This window comes from Bos grunniens, chromosome 14 (genome assembly GCF_055505025.1).
Source record: "Bos grunniens cultivar Pamir isolate PY7600 chromosome 14, Bosgru_T2T1.0, whole genome shotgun sequence".
Taxonomy (NCBI): Eukaryota; Metazoa; Chordata; class Mammalia; order Artiodactyla; family Bovidae; genus Bos; species Bos grunniens.
This window is the reverse complement of record NC_141178.1, coordinates 17334497-17348456: the sequence shown is the minus strand read 5'-3', so window position 1 is coordinate 17348456 and position 13960 is coordinate 17334497. Positions and strand designations below refer to the sequence as shown.

The following is a 13960-nucleotide window of genomic DNA, read 5'->3' as shown; positions in this document are numbered from 1 at the left end:
GCTGCTTAAGTAGTATTTATTAAAATGAATGATATTTAAAACAATATGCCCCAAACTAAATTACAGGGTTTAGAACGCTCAAAAATGTCAAAAGATTGAAATTTTCACTCAATATGTTTCACATAAAACTGGTAAGATAATACTGCCTAAGGAGAAAAGTCCTATAATCCAAGAACAGCCTAACTGAATGAAAATTTAGAAGTCATCCCAAGCTAAACTTCTCAAAGGAGGGTTTTTCCTCCTAATTATATACCTAATTAAAGGTGAGCATTCTTTGGCATTGCCTTTCTTTGGGATTGGAATGAAAACTGACCTTTTCCAGTCCTGTGGCCACTGCTGAGTTTTCCAAATTTGCTGGCATATTGAGTGCAGCACTTTCACAGCGTCATCTTTCAGGATTTGAAATAGCTCAACTGGAATTCCATCACCTCCACTAGCTTTGTTCATAGTGATGCTTTCTAAGGCCCACTTGACTTCACATTCCAGGATGTCTGGCTCTAGGTCAGTGATCACACCATCGTGATTATCTGGGTCGTGAAGATCTTTTTTGTACAGTTCTTCAGTGTATCCTTGCCACCTCTTCTTAATATCTTCTGCTTCTGTTAGGTCCATACCATTTCTGTACTTTATCGAGCCCATCTTTGCATGAAATGCTCCCTTGGTATCTCGAATTTTCTTGAAGAAATCTCTAGTCTCTCCCATTCTGTTTCCCTCTATTTCTTTGCATTGATCGCTGAGAAAGGCTTTCTTATCTCTTCTTGCTATTGTAAAGAGACATTACTTTGCCAACAAAGGTCCGTCTAGTCAAGGCTATGGTTTTTCCTATAGTCATGTATGGATGTGAGAGTTGGACTGTGAAGAAAGAGGAGCGCCGAAGAATTGATGCTTTTGAACTGTGGCGTTGGAGAAGACTCTTCAGAGTCCCTTGGACTGCAAGGAGATCCAACCAGTCCATTCTAAAGGAGATCAGCCCTGGGATTTCTTTGGAAGGAATGATGCTAAAGCTGAAACTCAAGTACTTTGGCCACCTCATGCAAAGAGTTGACTCATTGGAAAAGACTCTGATGCTGGGAGGGATTGGGGGCAGGAGAAGGAGACCACAGAGGATGAGATGGCTGGATGGCTGAATGGCATCACTGACTCGACGGACGTGAGTTTGAGTGAACTCCAGGAGTTGGTGATGGACAGGGAGGCCTGGCGTGCTGCAATTCATGGGGTTGCAAAGAGTCGGACATGACTGAGCTACTGAACTGAACTAAAGGTGAGCCATTCTTAAAATTCTCTTCTCTAGATAGCTCAAAGATGATGTTGGCTACATTTTTTTAGCAAGATCTGAAAACTGGAAGTGAAGCGACAGCCATGTATTCTTCACACTCAGAAGGTGATACTGTTATTCATGCATGTTGTTGCTTATCTGCTGGCTCATCGATTTGGCACAGGCAGCAGCTGCCCCTTAACCCCAGCTTTTACCAAACCTCCTCTTTCAACTTCTCTGACTCCTGGGCCAGGAGCATTATTCATTGTGAGCTACGAGAAGAAGGATATAATATTCTCTCACAAGATAACTATATTCATGAAACTAGGAAAGAGTGAGAGGGCAGCTTCCAGTTATCCTCACAGGTTCCCTTTTGTCCTTGCTTCCCTTTACTTCATGTCAACATTCCCTTATTGATTTTCTGCCTTGATGACTTCGGGTAACAGCACCAAACATAGAACGACCAACTCCCACAAACTGTTTAAACAGCTCCCAAAACTGAGTATGGAGAAGTCTTTATAATAAATCCTTCAAATGTGTATCTCCTAGTGGTCTGCTTCTCTGATTAAACCTTGACTAACAGAGGATTTCTGCAAGGTGCCCTTTATGTTGTTCAAGCATATTCAATTACAGTATAAGTCCAGGAAAATAAGATGTATAAAACTCCTAAGAAACATTAACCATTTGGATAGTAAATTTTAAAATATCTTGAGATACAAGTAGAACTCATAAAATATGTGAGGAAGCAAGAAGCTACTGAAACAGAATTTGCAAAATATTTTAAATATAGGTAGCAAATTAGCAATCTGTTAGGGTAGGGGAGAGAGAAAACACATAAACGTTGCATGCCACAGGATACAGGATGCAAGCAGTGTGGACTGTCCCACTTACATTTTGACCTATGCATGCTGACTGACTTACGTTTTGAGAAGCCTTTTGCTTCTCATTTGTGTTCTAATTAATCTTGACAGTGTTCTGATGCAATATTTTACCTTTATTTGACTTGTAACCTGCTTTATAGACTTTATTGAATATTTAGAACAAAGTAAATAGGTGTGCAAGGACTTTGTTAACCTGATGTTTTAAGAAAAGACAACTATACACTGTAAGACCTCACTTAAAAAAGTCTAACCACCAAGTTTGTTTTTTTAAGATGCTCAATATGGTTCTTCTATATTGAGAAAATCTGAAAAAAACTTGGTATTTTGATTCTTTTTTATTTCTTCCAAGGATCTATTACTATTAGAGAAGACATAATTTATGAGCTGATATTTAGAACATATTTATATCAACTCCCTCTTGATTTACGTGAAGTTTAACATTTATTAGGATGGACAGAATCAAAGTAGAGAAGTTCAATACTGATATTGTGCTGTAGCAGGGGACATACACAAAAAGTCAATACCACTTAAGAGCTTTTAATACAATCTGGAAATGAGTAATTTCATTCAAGATATTTAAGGGAGTGAAACAAATGATTTATATAGGTATTACACCCTGAAGAGGATGCTGTTGGCTCCTCTCCAGCGGCCACACTTCTCTTCCTTCTGAAAAGAATCCCAAACTTTATGCAAGAACCCGGAAATGAATGCTACCTCCACTTTAGGTCTAAGCTTGTCACGGCCATTCCATCCCGCTTTACAGGTTTTGAAGAACCTGAACTAAAGCTGATCAACACATGGTATTCCATGGCAATTACTGGTTTAAATGTGGGCATGTGGCTGAAGTCAACCCAATCACATTGAATGAAAGAAGAGGGTTTTATTCCACAGGGGGGTAAAAAAGTATCTGACTGTCTATCTAGCACAAGTATAACGTTAATTTAAATTAACAGAAGTTTCTTATATTCAAGGTAATGGTTCTTGGAATTTAAAAAGAATTAAAATTTTGTAAAAAATAAAAAAAGGATTGAATCTACTAAACAGAAACCTGTCTTCAAAGTATGAGACATTTCAAATTTGAGAAAATAATACTTTTCAAAACTATGGATATAGTTAATACATTAAGGCTGAATAATCCACTAGTGCAATTTCCATCTTGAAAGAAAAATCCCAGTATTTTCATTTAGTCACTGATTCAAACTGAACTGGGCTGACTCAATTTCACACTGCTACTGTTTTTACCCATTTATGTTGGTTATAATGCTGTATTTCTTCTTATCAAACACCACCAATTATGATATACTATTATTTCATACATCCATAGAGCTGAAGCACCCCAGGAGTACATCTTTGTATAAGACTTAAGATAAAATAAACCCTCTTAGTTTATAGAAAAAGCAATAAAGCTCATGAAATAGCCTTTACTCTGAGTGAAGGGTAGGGGACACAATCTCTGGAAAAAATTTAAACCACAAAACAATACTCACACTGTGAAGACAGTCTGAGTTTATACTAACAATGAAATTCAAAATCACCTAAGAAATAACTAATACAAAGTGGTCTCAGGTTGATCATGTCTGAGATGACTGGAAGATGCAAAAACAAACTCCCTTTATAGGAACTAGACTTCAACTGAGAACAAGGGTAAAAATAAAAGAACACTTATTTTAAGAAATGCTAAAATCTGGGGGAGCGGGGGGAGGGGAACTCAAAAGTAACTCAAAATTGATGAATTATGATATGAATTCTGTATGATAAATGATACATCTGTAACAGACAAATACATGAAATTTAATTACAAATACGGGGGCCTATGCAAATACTTTCAGTTACTGCAACATGTAGCTTTAAATCTGGCTGCTGATGAAGTCATTCTCACCATCTATTTTCAGCAAAATAACCATTTCAAAATGGATGAATTTCTAACATGCATTCACTCGAGTCTCCTTTTTAACCATCTTGAACTAACATATGGCTAAAAGCAGCTGAGTTTTATCCTACATGTTCTTCTCTTTGTAACTATAAGATTCTGGCCAACGAAGAGTGAAATGTTAGGCATCTATTTGTATATAATTTAACTGTATTATATTTTCTAGATATTCTCTAATCAGAATTTATTTATTAGAAAATTTTAATTCCAAGTTCATTTTCAACTCTTACAAGTAATACCTTGGTTTGTCAAACTGAAAATTTCCATTTTAAGCAAAATCATTTTCCCAGATGAATCTGCTTTCAACCAACTGGGTAGGAAGAAATTCTGCCTTATTCCTAATTATTTAAGCTTTTCATAAACTACTTACTTACTCAACAACTGGAAACATTCACATATCAGAGAAGACACAGTCTTTGCTCTCATGAAGTTTAGAAGCAAACTGAAAACAGGTTATACATCTCAAAGCTTATATGTGAATAACACAAGTTTATTCACTCAATATATATACTGAGTACTTGTTGTATATATGTCATGGAACATTTAAGTGTTTTTAACCAGGATTTCTCATCTGAACCATAAAAGACATAAAATTATTTGAGACATTATCTTCTCAGTACTTCCAGGTATGATACACAGATGCACAGAAGGGAATCCAGTAGAAAATAGATGAAAAGGAAAGATGATGACTAAGATATATTTTTTCTTTCAATAAAATTAGTGGAAAAGATAAGTAACCCAATCATTAAAGTACACTATAGGAACATGGGAGAACAGTCCCCAAGACCATTTCCTATGGGCAACATGTAATTTAATGAGGGGGAAATATCCAAAGGAAAAAAGATTATTTTCTTTGAAATAGAAAAGACCTTTAAACAAATGTGTAATTTAACTATTTGGAAGGTAGACACAAAAGGATAATATAAAAGTACCATAAGAACGACAGGCACTTGTATAAAGATCACCCCAGAAAAACAGACTGATAACTTGAAAGTTGAGACACCATGTCCTACCAAAAGTGGTCTTTTTTCTACGAGGAACTAATATCTTGACTAAGGTCCTTGTCAATCATTTAAAATAATGCTCTTAAGAGAACATGATCACAACTTTCCCGAGATATCAGATTTATGTTGATTGAGATTTTAACCTAAACCATACATAAACAGGTTAGTATTACTCTGCTATAACTATTCTTAGCAATAAATTTTACAAAACTGCCTTTGAAAAGTAGACTGAAATGTCAATACCTTTTAGCCCACAGAGTTATATTTTGAAGAAAAACTGAGGCATAAAATTAAACTGGCTTGTTTCATTATGTTAGATAGTACGTGAGCAGTTGAAAAGGTTGAAACAATGCATTTCACCAGATAGCCATTAAGGAATCACTGTGTGGTTTTCAAGTGATAAAATCAGTTGACAATTTATGTAGAATGAATGAAAGAAGCAAAATTAGAAAGAAAACAAACTATCCAAACTGTTCTGTGATTAATGCTGCCAATCTAGTTTAAATTATGGGAAATAAGAATAAAAAGCAAGGTAAAGTTGAAAGAATCTTAAAGACAAAGAACCCTTAAGACCTGTTGACTAACCCAATAAACAGCAAAGAAGAGCACAGATTAAAATGTTATTAGGCTTTTGACAGTAACAATACCGGTTTATATATTCAGAACCTAAATGAAAATACGGATGGTTACTAAAACCTCAGGTTTTACCTAAAAGATATCTTAATAGTTTATCCAGTGGGAGGAAAAGGCATTTCAATTAAAAGTATTAAAACATAAAAAACAATTATTTTAAAAATCCTTCTAATCTCTGCAACTAAAAATAACCCTATGAAGCTGATTAAAGTAACAAATCTGAAAAGTTCCCCTCAACCAATAAACAATCATTTCTCTCCTTTAGAATACATGATTCAAGGTATCTGCATATAACAAGTGCTCTATTACTTGAAGTGCAATCACAAAAATTTTGAAAATACATTTTAAGATTAATATCCTGTTTGCTGAACCCAGGGTAAGCAAGGCGAGCTGGGGAAGCTGGAAGAAACTCAAGGGGCTGTAGGAACTGCAAACACATTTATTCTCACCTGACTGGCAGCAACGGTAGCAGCAGACACACTATATTCTTTCCTCTGGTGGTTGACCCAGCAATCACAGCCGTTAACGCAGCCTCACCACCATAATGCAGCCATACACAAAACAACACAGCATTCCTTCAGGACTTTTCCAGGTGGAGCTTGTATATGCTTACATAACAAAAGTAGCCTGTGGCCAAGCGAGTACTTTGTGACGCGCGTGCGCAGTGCTGTAAGTACATGTGAAAGTCACTCAGTCCTGTCCAACTCTTTGTGACCCCACCACAGACTGTCACTCCATGGAATTCTCCAGCCGAGAATATCGGAGTGGTTAGTCTTTTCCTTCTCCAGGGGATCTTCCAACCCCAGGGAATTATTATAAATACATAATCATTCAAAAAACGTGGGGCAAGAGAGCCTAACCACACCATCTGGCTAATTTGCTCTTTCCCTACAGCAGCTAAACATGAGTCTTTAAAAATTTCTTAGCAGCGGAATTCTTTACTCAAACAAAATCTTAAATAGTAGTCCAACAAACTAATCAGAAAAAAATCAGTTACTTTTATAGATACAGGTCTAGAGCCTTACCCAATGTCAACTCTAAGAAATCTTGGACTCTGTAGAGTGCAAGTTTAAAATAAAATTAAATGGAAAAGAAAACACTATATATCACTTTGTCCAGTGGAATAAAATCTACACAAAACTAAAATCAAAATAGTTACCTTATTGACAGATTGAGATATACAAGTGAAATAAGCAGCCCTTGAAAGCTGAATGGACTAAAAAGGCTAATATTTGGTTAGAGGAAATAAAAGTACTCAGTAATTATTTACTTCAATACTTTGAGAAAATGAAAATTATCATGAGAGATTGCACTTGCTTAACTTTAATTACTTTCCCATGTTCATTCCACTGCTTGGCTTCTAAATCTAAATTTCAGAAAGAGTTTGATCAACTGCTGAGTTAAAAAGCTCTCCTACTGCTTTTATCTTTGAGTAAAGCTACCGTCTCCAAAGACCTCCCCCAAGAATCATGGGCTATGAACTATAGGAGGGCTCACGCCTAGTTGCTGGTGTCTCAGCCTGCATTCATTACTTCACCCCATTAACATTCCATGCTGGGAGTCCTTTGCTAGTTTTATGAGGCGAAACCACAAAATGTCAGGTTAACAAAATCCTCACACAGCAATTTCACCTTAAAATACTGCCTGTCAAGCACTTGCTTCCAAGATATTCAATAAATCACTAACTCTATAAAGCAGGTTGCTAGTCAAATAAAGGTAAAATTTGCATCAGAGTACAATAAAGACTAATCAGAACACAAGCTGATTATTTAGAACTACAACCTTTGGGGAAAAGAGAGTCGAGCAGTGTGATTCAAGTGTACTTGAATCATATTGGTAACCTCAGTTTTTAATTGTGTTTATAGTTACACAGATATACTTGCCTCTCTATTATAACCAATTTCCAATCAGTCAGATACCTGATTTCAGAAACTCTGATAGGCAGTAGAGAGTTTTGGAGACATGAACATGTTGGGTCCATTCCTGGTTCGCCACTTGTTAACTATGTGTCTTATCTCCTTAAATCTTGTTTTTTCCATGTAAACATGAAGAAAATAATTTTCTTCATTGAGTTATTCTGATTTAAAAAGATGTCAGGTAAAAGCACTAAGCATAGCCTATAATAGCCGTAATAACATGTTTAATAATGGTAATAACAGTAAATGTTCATATTTGTTAGTTTTCTGCCCTCTATCCGCTGTAGAGATGAAAATTGCCAACTTAAGTGAGAGTTACTGTTCAATTTCTCTACAAGCTCTGAGGATACCATAACGAAGAGATCTTATCTCTGCATGTGCAGTCATGGAGTCAAGAAAGTCACAAAGGGAAAAAGAAAGTGAAAGGAAGACTTTTAGGCATACATGTAAGTGAAAATACATCCATAAACACATATGTCTACACTCCTTTCTCCTTCATTCAACAGGAATGAGACAATATAAACTGGCTAACCCCTGTGCACCCACCCTCTAAGATGATGATCCCTGTCATTGCTAGTATGTGGCTGTCATGACAATTATAATATTAAACCCTGTTGGATAGCAAACTTCAAAGCAAGTATCTTTAAGCAGAACAGCCTAGGCTTAAATAAATCTTTACACTCTCTGGATGACCAAGATACAGACTCTTTACAGTGGACTTTGGTTTGAGACCGCCAAAATGGACACAAATTAATCCCAGTGAAATTTGAAACCTACATTCTATTCTGGGTTGAAATTAATTGCCTGACAGCTCCCTCATTAAATATTTATTAGACAACTATTAACTACCAGGCGTTACAGCTTTCTCAGAACTATCATCAGGATCTAGAAAGGATGACCACTTTTTCAAGTCTGAAACTGTTTCTACCAAGAAAATGAGTAGAAAAGGTGAAGTATGATTATACTCAAACCATATAATGAGTACCTGTATAGTCTAGGGAACTGACATGAAAGCAGGTAAAATTCACACTGTCCAACACTAATTTCCCAAAGGAAAGTAATTCACACTCTGATTCTGTTCTATACATAACAGATAAAAATTATTCTAATGCTAATGACCTTTGTAAATATAAAGTGAAGAGGATAACATACATCAGTGAACTATCAATGAATTATGGCAAAAATATTTAAGAACCATCACTGCATGATTTTCATATGTTCTCCTTACTATCCTAGTAATAAATATTATTTCTTTTCTTTGAACCCATTTCAATTTCTTCAAGTCCCTTTGTAAATGCACATAACAAAACAGAATAGGAACCAACATAGGACTGTTGCAATAGCTAACTCCTTACATATACTTTCCACTTCCAATAATAAAAGACAAATCCTTGCCACTGACATGTGGATTACGTTCTTATTAAATTCTTAATACAAAAGTTAAATGAGCATTCATGTTCTCAATCGCATAAGCAAAATAAATCTAAAAGAAAATTGGTTAATATTAATAATTCAGATTAAACACTATAATCACTGTTCACAGTAGACTCGTATGATCAAAAACCAAAACCAATCCTCAAATTAAAATTTTACTTCTATTTTCCTCTAATGTTCTTTTAAGATTCCATTCAATTCAGCTGCTCAGTCATGTCCAACTCTTTGCGACCACATGAAGCGCAGCACACTAGGCCTCCCAGTCCATCACCAACTCCCTAAACCCATGTGCATCGAGTCGGTGATGCCATCCAACCATCTCATCCTCTGTCATCCCCTTCTCCTCCTGCCCTCAATCTTTCCCAGCATCAGGGTCTTTTAAAATCAGTCAGCTCTTCACATCAGGTGGTCAAAGTATTGGAGTTTCAGCTTCAACATCAGTCCTTCCAATGAACACCCAGGACTGATCTCCTTTAGGATGGACTGGTTGGATCTCCTTGCAGTCCAAGGGACTCTCAAGAGTCTTCTCCAACACCACAGTTCAAAAGCATCAATTCTTCAGCACTCAGCTTTCTTCACAGTCCAACTCTCACATCCGTACATGCTGCTGCTGCTAAGTCGCTTCAGTCGTGTCCGACTCTGTGCAACCCCATAGACAGCAGCCCACCAGGCCTCACCGTCCCTGGGATTCTCCAGGCAAGAACACTGGAGTGGGTTGCCATTTCCTCCTCCAATGCATGAAAGTGAAAAGTGAAAGTGAAGTCGCTCAGTCAAGTCCAACTCTTAGCAACCCCATGGACTGCAGCCTACCAGGCTCCTCCGTCCATGGGGATTTTCCAGGCAAGAGTATTGGAGTGGGGTGCTATCGCCTTCTCCCTCCATACATGACTACTGGAGAAACCATAGCCTTGACTAGACGGACCTTTGTTGGCAAAAGAATGTCTCTGCTTTTTAAGACGCTGTCTAGGTTGGTCATAACTTTCCTTCCAAGTAAGTGTCTTTTAATTTCATAGCTGCAATCACCATCTGGAGTGATTTTGGAGCCCAGAAAAATAAAGTCAGCCTCTGTTTCCACTCTTTCCCCATCTATTTGCCATGAAGTCATGGGAGCAGATGCCATGATCTTCGTTTTCTGAATGTTGAGCTTTAAGCCAACTTTTTCACTCTCCTCTTTCACTTTTATCAAGAGGCTCTTCAGTTTTTCTTTACTTTCTGCCTGCCATAAGGGTGGTGTCATCTGCATATCTGAGGTTATTGATATTTGTCCCGGCAATCTTGATTTCAGCTTGTACTTCCTCCAGCCCAGCATTTCTCGTGATGTACTCTGCATATAAGTTAAATAAGCAGGGTGACAATATACAGCCTTGATGTACCCCTTTTCCTATTTGGAACCGGTCTGCTGTTATATGTCCAATTCATATTTTTTAATATGCAAATTTACATTTGTACATCTAATACAACATAAAGAGAGGCAGCATAATCTTGGGTCTCCCAAATCTCAGAAAAATTATTGTTTTTGTTCAGTTGCAGCTGCTAAGTTGTATTTGACTCTTTGTGACCTCGTGAACTGCAGCACACCAGGCTTCCCTGTCCTTCACTATCTCTCAGAGTTGGCTCAAAGGCATGTCCACTGAGTTGGTGAGCTATCCAGAAAATATTAGTGATCTAGTAAAACCCTATATCTAATAATTTAATTTTACTAATAACTGAATACATTTTAATAGAGCCTTATATATTTTAGTGATGTAGAGATCTCAAGTATCTCACCTAAAAAGATGGCTCTTCTGCTCCACACTCTTAGTAAAAACCAGTCAATAACAAAGAGCTCTAAGAAAAGAACAAAGTCACAAAGTCAAAAGCAAGAAAACCAAAACTCGAGGATCTCATCAAAATGATACAATTAAAGGAGAACACAGTCTTTGGACACAGGCAAATACAGAACACAATAAAACCAGGGCCTAACACCTGAGAAAAGCCTGTTTGGCTTCCAACAACAATTGTGTCACAGAAGACAAAAAAAAGCCTTCCTAGAAATTTACAATTTGATCAGTAATTCTAAGAACATGAAAGTCCCACCTTCTTTCTTGCATATATAAAAGGTATCTATGAAGTCTACAAACCCTATGTTCCAAAGAAACAGAAATGAGATTGAATAAATTATTTATTATGACTAGGTCTTAATCAACTGGATATCTCATATCACATTCCTTGTACAGCAGAACTTAAATAAATGGTCCAGTAAGCTTATTAAGAAAAAAAAAAATGTTATTTGGAAGTAAACTGAACTATAAATAATATTCAAATGTAAATTTAAAATTATTCAACACAGCACCAGAAAGGAATAAAAAGCTCATCTGATATAAGTGTGATAACAGAACAAATTAAACAAATTTTAAACTTTTTATAGGAAAAAGAAATGGTCATTACCCAATATTGTTATACACCTTAATTATTTAAGCAGAGTTATAAAATTGTGCATAAAAGAATCTTCAGATTTTAAAATAGCCTATAACCATCTGAACCAATCTGAATTTAATCAGATAAGTTTTCCGTAATTTACAGCATGCTCCATGCTTAGAATTTGATAACAGAATCTCGAACTGGCAATAGTTACTCTTTGTGTGGAAATAACTGAATGTTTAAAGACAAATGGTTAAAACCAACAAATATAAAACATTTGTTTAGTTGTATAGATTTAAGCTCTCACTGGCTCAGAACCAAACTTAAATTCTGAGTAACTAAAGGTCAAGGGCAAGGGTAAGCTTATTTGCAAATCAGCAGTGCTGACTGAAAGGTGACCTGGAGGAATAAAATGAAAACAGAAAAATTTACTTTTTTTTCATGCTGTAAACACCAAAGCACGGTGACTATTTTAAAAAGTCATATTCATAATGATCATCACATATTTGGGGGAGTTAAAATTGTTTAACAAACATTTAAGGAGAGCTTCAATACTCATAAGGTTCACCATTTTATAAAGTGTAGAACCGCATTTACAAATTAAATGCTTCCTCTCTTAAATAAATTGTATGGCAATTTTAAAAGGCAGACAAGGGTCCCTTCTAACATTTTTCTTTTAGTAAATGCTTCATTTTATATTATGGTGAACAGATGCGTGTATAGCGTGCAGGGAAAAGGTATGACCGCCCCGGGCTCCGGGCAGGGACTAGTAGCCTCCATAGTCTTTATGAGCTCGTAAACAGTTTGAATAATCATCAGGAAGCCAGTGGACAAAATGATGATGTGGACGATAATCAGGAGGAGGCCCAGGATCAGGATGCAGATGCTCAGGCACTTGGCAGTGAAGTCATAGCTCTAGGCCCCAATGATGTTGCCCACCATCTTCTGGTCGCTAGACTTCACGGACTGGATGAATGCCATGAAGCCCAAGCAGCACCAGTTCATGAAGATTGTGTTGAACAGGGATCAGACGATGTGGTCAGGCACCAAGGCCTCACTGCAGATGTTGATCACTGTGGTCGTCACAAGCACTGGGCTCTGGGAAGCCTCCAGCACGGCCACCTCATTCTCCTCCTTGAGCATTTTACAGGCTGGGGGGACCATGCTGTGGGCACCAGCGGAAAAGGGCTGGGACATGAGGTTCATGGTGGGGATGGAGCAACTGTGGTCCAGATGCCCACTTACGACATTTTCAATATAGTCTCATTAAAATAGCCAGAAGTAACTATTCAATTGCAGTCTGTTAGTAAATGGTTTCGGAGAAGGCAATGGCACCCCACTCCAGTACTCTTGCCTGGAAAATCCCATGGACGGAGGAGCCTGGTGGGCTGCAATCCATGGGGTCACTAAGAGTCGGACATGACTGAGCGATTTCACTTTCACTATTCATTTTCATGCATTGGAGAATGAAATGGCAACCCACTCCAGTGTTCTTGCCTGGAGAATCCCAGGGACGGGGGAGCCCCGTGGGCTGCCGTCTGTGGGGTCGCACATAGTCGGAGACGACTAAAGCGACTCAGCAGCAGCAGTAAATGGTTTGAACTGATCGAGATGAAAGATAAACAAGTCAAATAACTGGACAAAGTTACAAAATATTTACTGAGAAAATAAAATGTGTAAACCTCAAATAGTCATAATGACAGGAAGAAAAAAGATAAAAATGCGAAATTATTGATGCTATATTTTAAGAATCTGTGTAACAAAGAACAGGATTACAAGGAGCTAAAAGTCCTTACCCTCTTACCGCATCTCCCACTAACACTTTGACATTAGCAAAACAACATAAATAAAAAAAATTAGTATTCTGGAAAATTAATATGCTTACTGAGATAGACTTATCGTATAGGTTTCTTTCAAACAGAAAGCAAACCACTGCATTTCTAATTTAATACTCTCTTGGAAACCAGAGGCTATAATCCAAAGAGCTAGCATTCTCAACTAAAATTCACAAAGACCTAAAACAAAAGAACAGAGACACACATGATAGCCCTCAGTTCAGTTCAGTCGCTCAATCGTGTCCGACTCTTTGCGACCCCATGAATCACAGCACCCCAGGCCTCCCTGTCCATCACCAACTTCCGGAGTTCACTCAAACTCATGTCCATCAAGTTGGTGATGCCATCCAGCCATCTCATTCTCTGTCGTCCTGCCCCCAATCCCCCCCAGCATCAGTCTTTTCCAATGAGTCAACCCTTCGCATGAGGTGGCCAAAGTACTGGAGTTTCAGCTTTAGCATCATTCCTTCCAAAGAACAACCAGGGCTGATCTCCTTCAGAATAGATGGGTTGGATCTCCTTGCAGTCCAAGGGACTCTCAAGAGTCTTCTCCAACATCACAGTTCAAAAGCATCAATTCTTCAGTGCTCAGCTTTCTTCACAGTCCAAGTCTCACATCCATACATGACAACATGAAAAACCATAGCCTTGACTAGACGAACCTTTGTTGGC

At 37.5% G+C, this 13960-nt stretch overlaps 1 protein-coding gene and 1 pseudogene across 30 annotated transcripts in view; both read right to left on the bottom strand.

The window, feature by feature from the left end:
* VPS13B (vacuolar protein sorting 13 homolog B) overlaps nucleotides 1–13960 on the bottom strand; it is an 805974-nt gene that overhangs the window by 528817 nt on the left and 263197 nt on the right. For 2 of the 29 annotated variants that reach the window (XM_086336100.1, XM_086336099.1), the window contains exon 1: nucleotides 6153–6261. The exons of the other annotated variants lie outside the window; for them this stretch is intronic. The gene's annotated coding sequence lies outside the window, so the exon portion shown is untranslated. Of the gene's footprint in view, nucleotides 1–6152; nucleotides 6262–13960 lie in introns of those variants that run through there. 29 annotated transcript variants of the gene reach the window in all.
* On the bottom strand, nucleotides 12133–13514 carry LOC147359110 (interferon-induced transmembrane protein 1 pseudogene; annotated as a pseudogene). Its single transcript, XR_015140536.1, has one exon. The product of XR_015140536.1 is annotated as an interferon-induced transmembrane protein 1 pseudogene (transcript).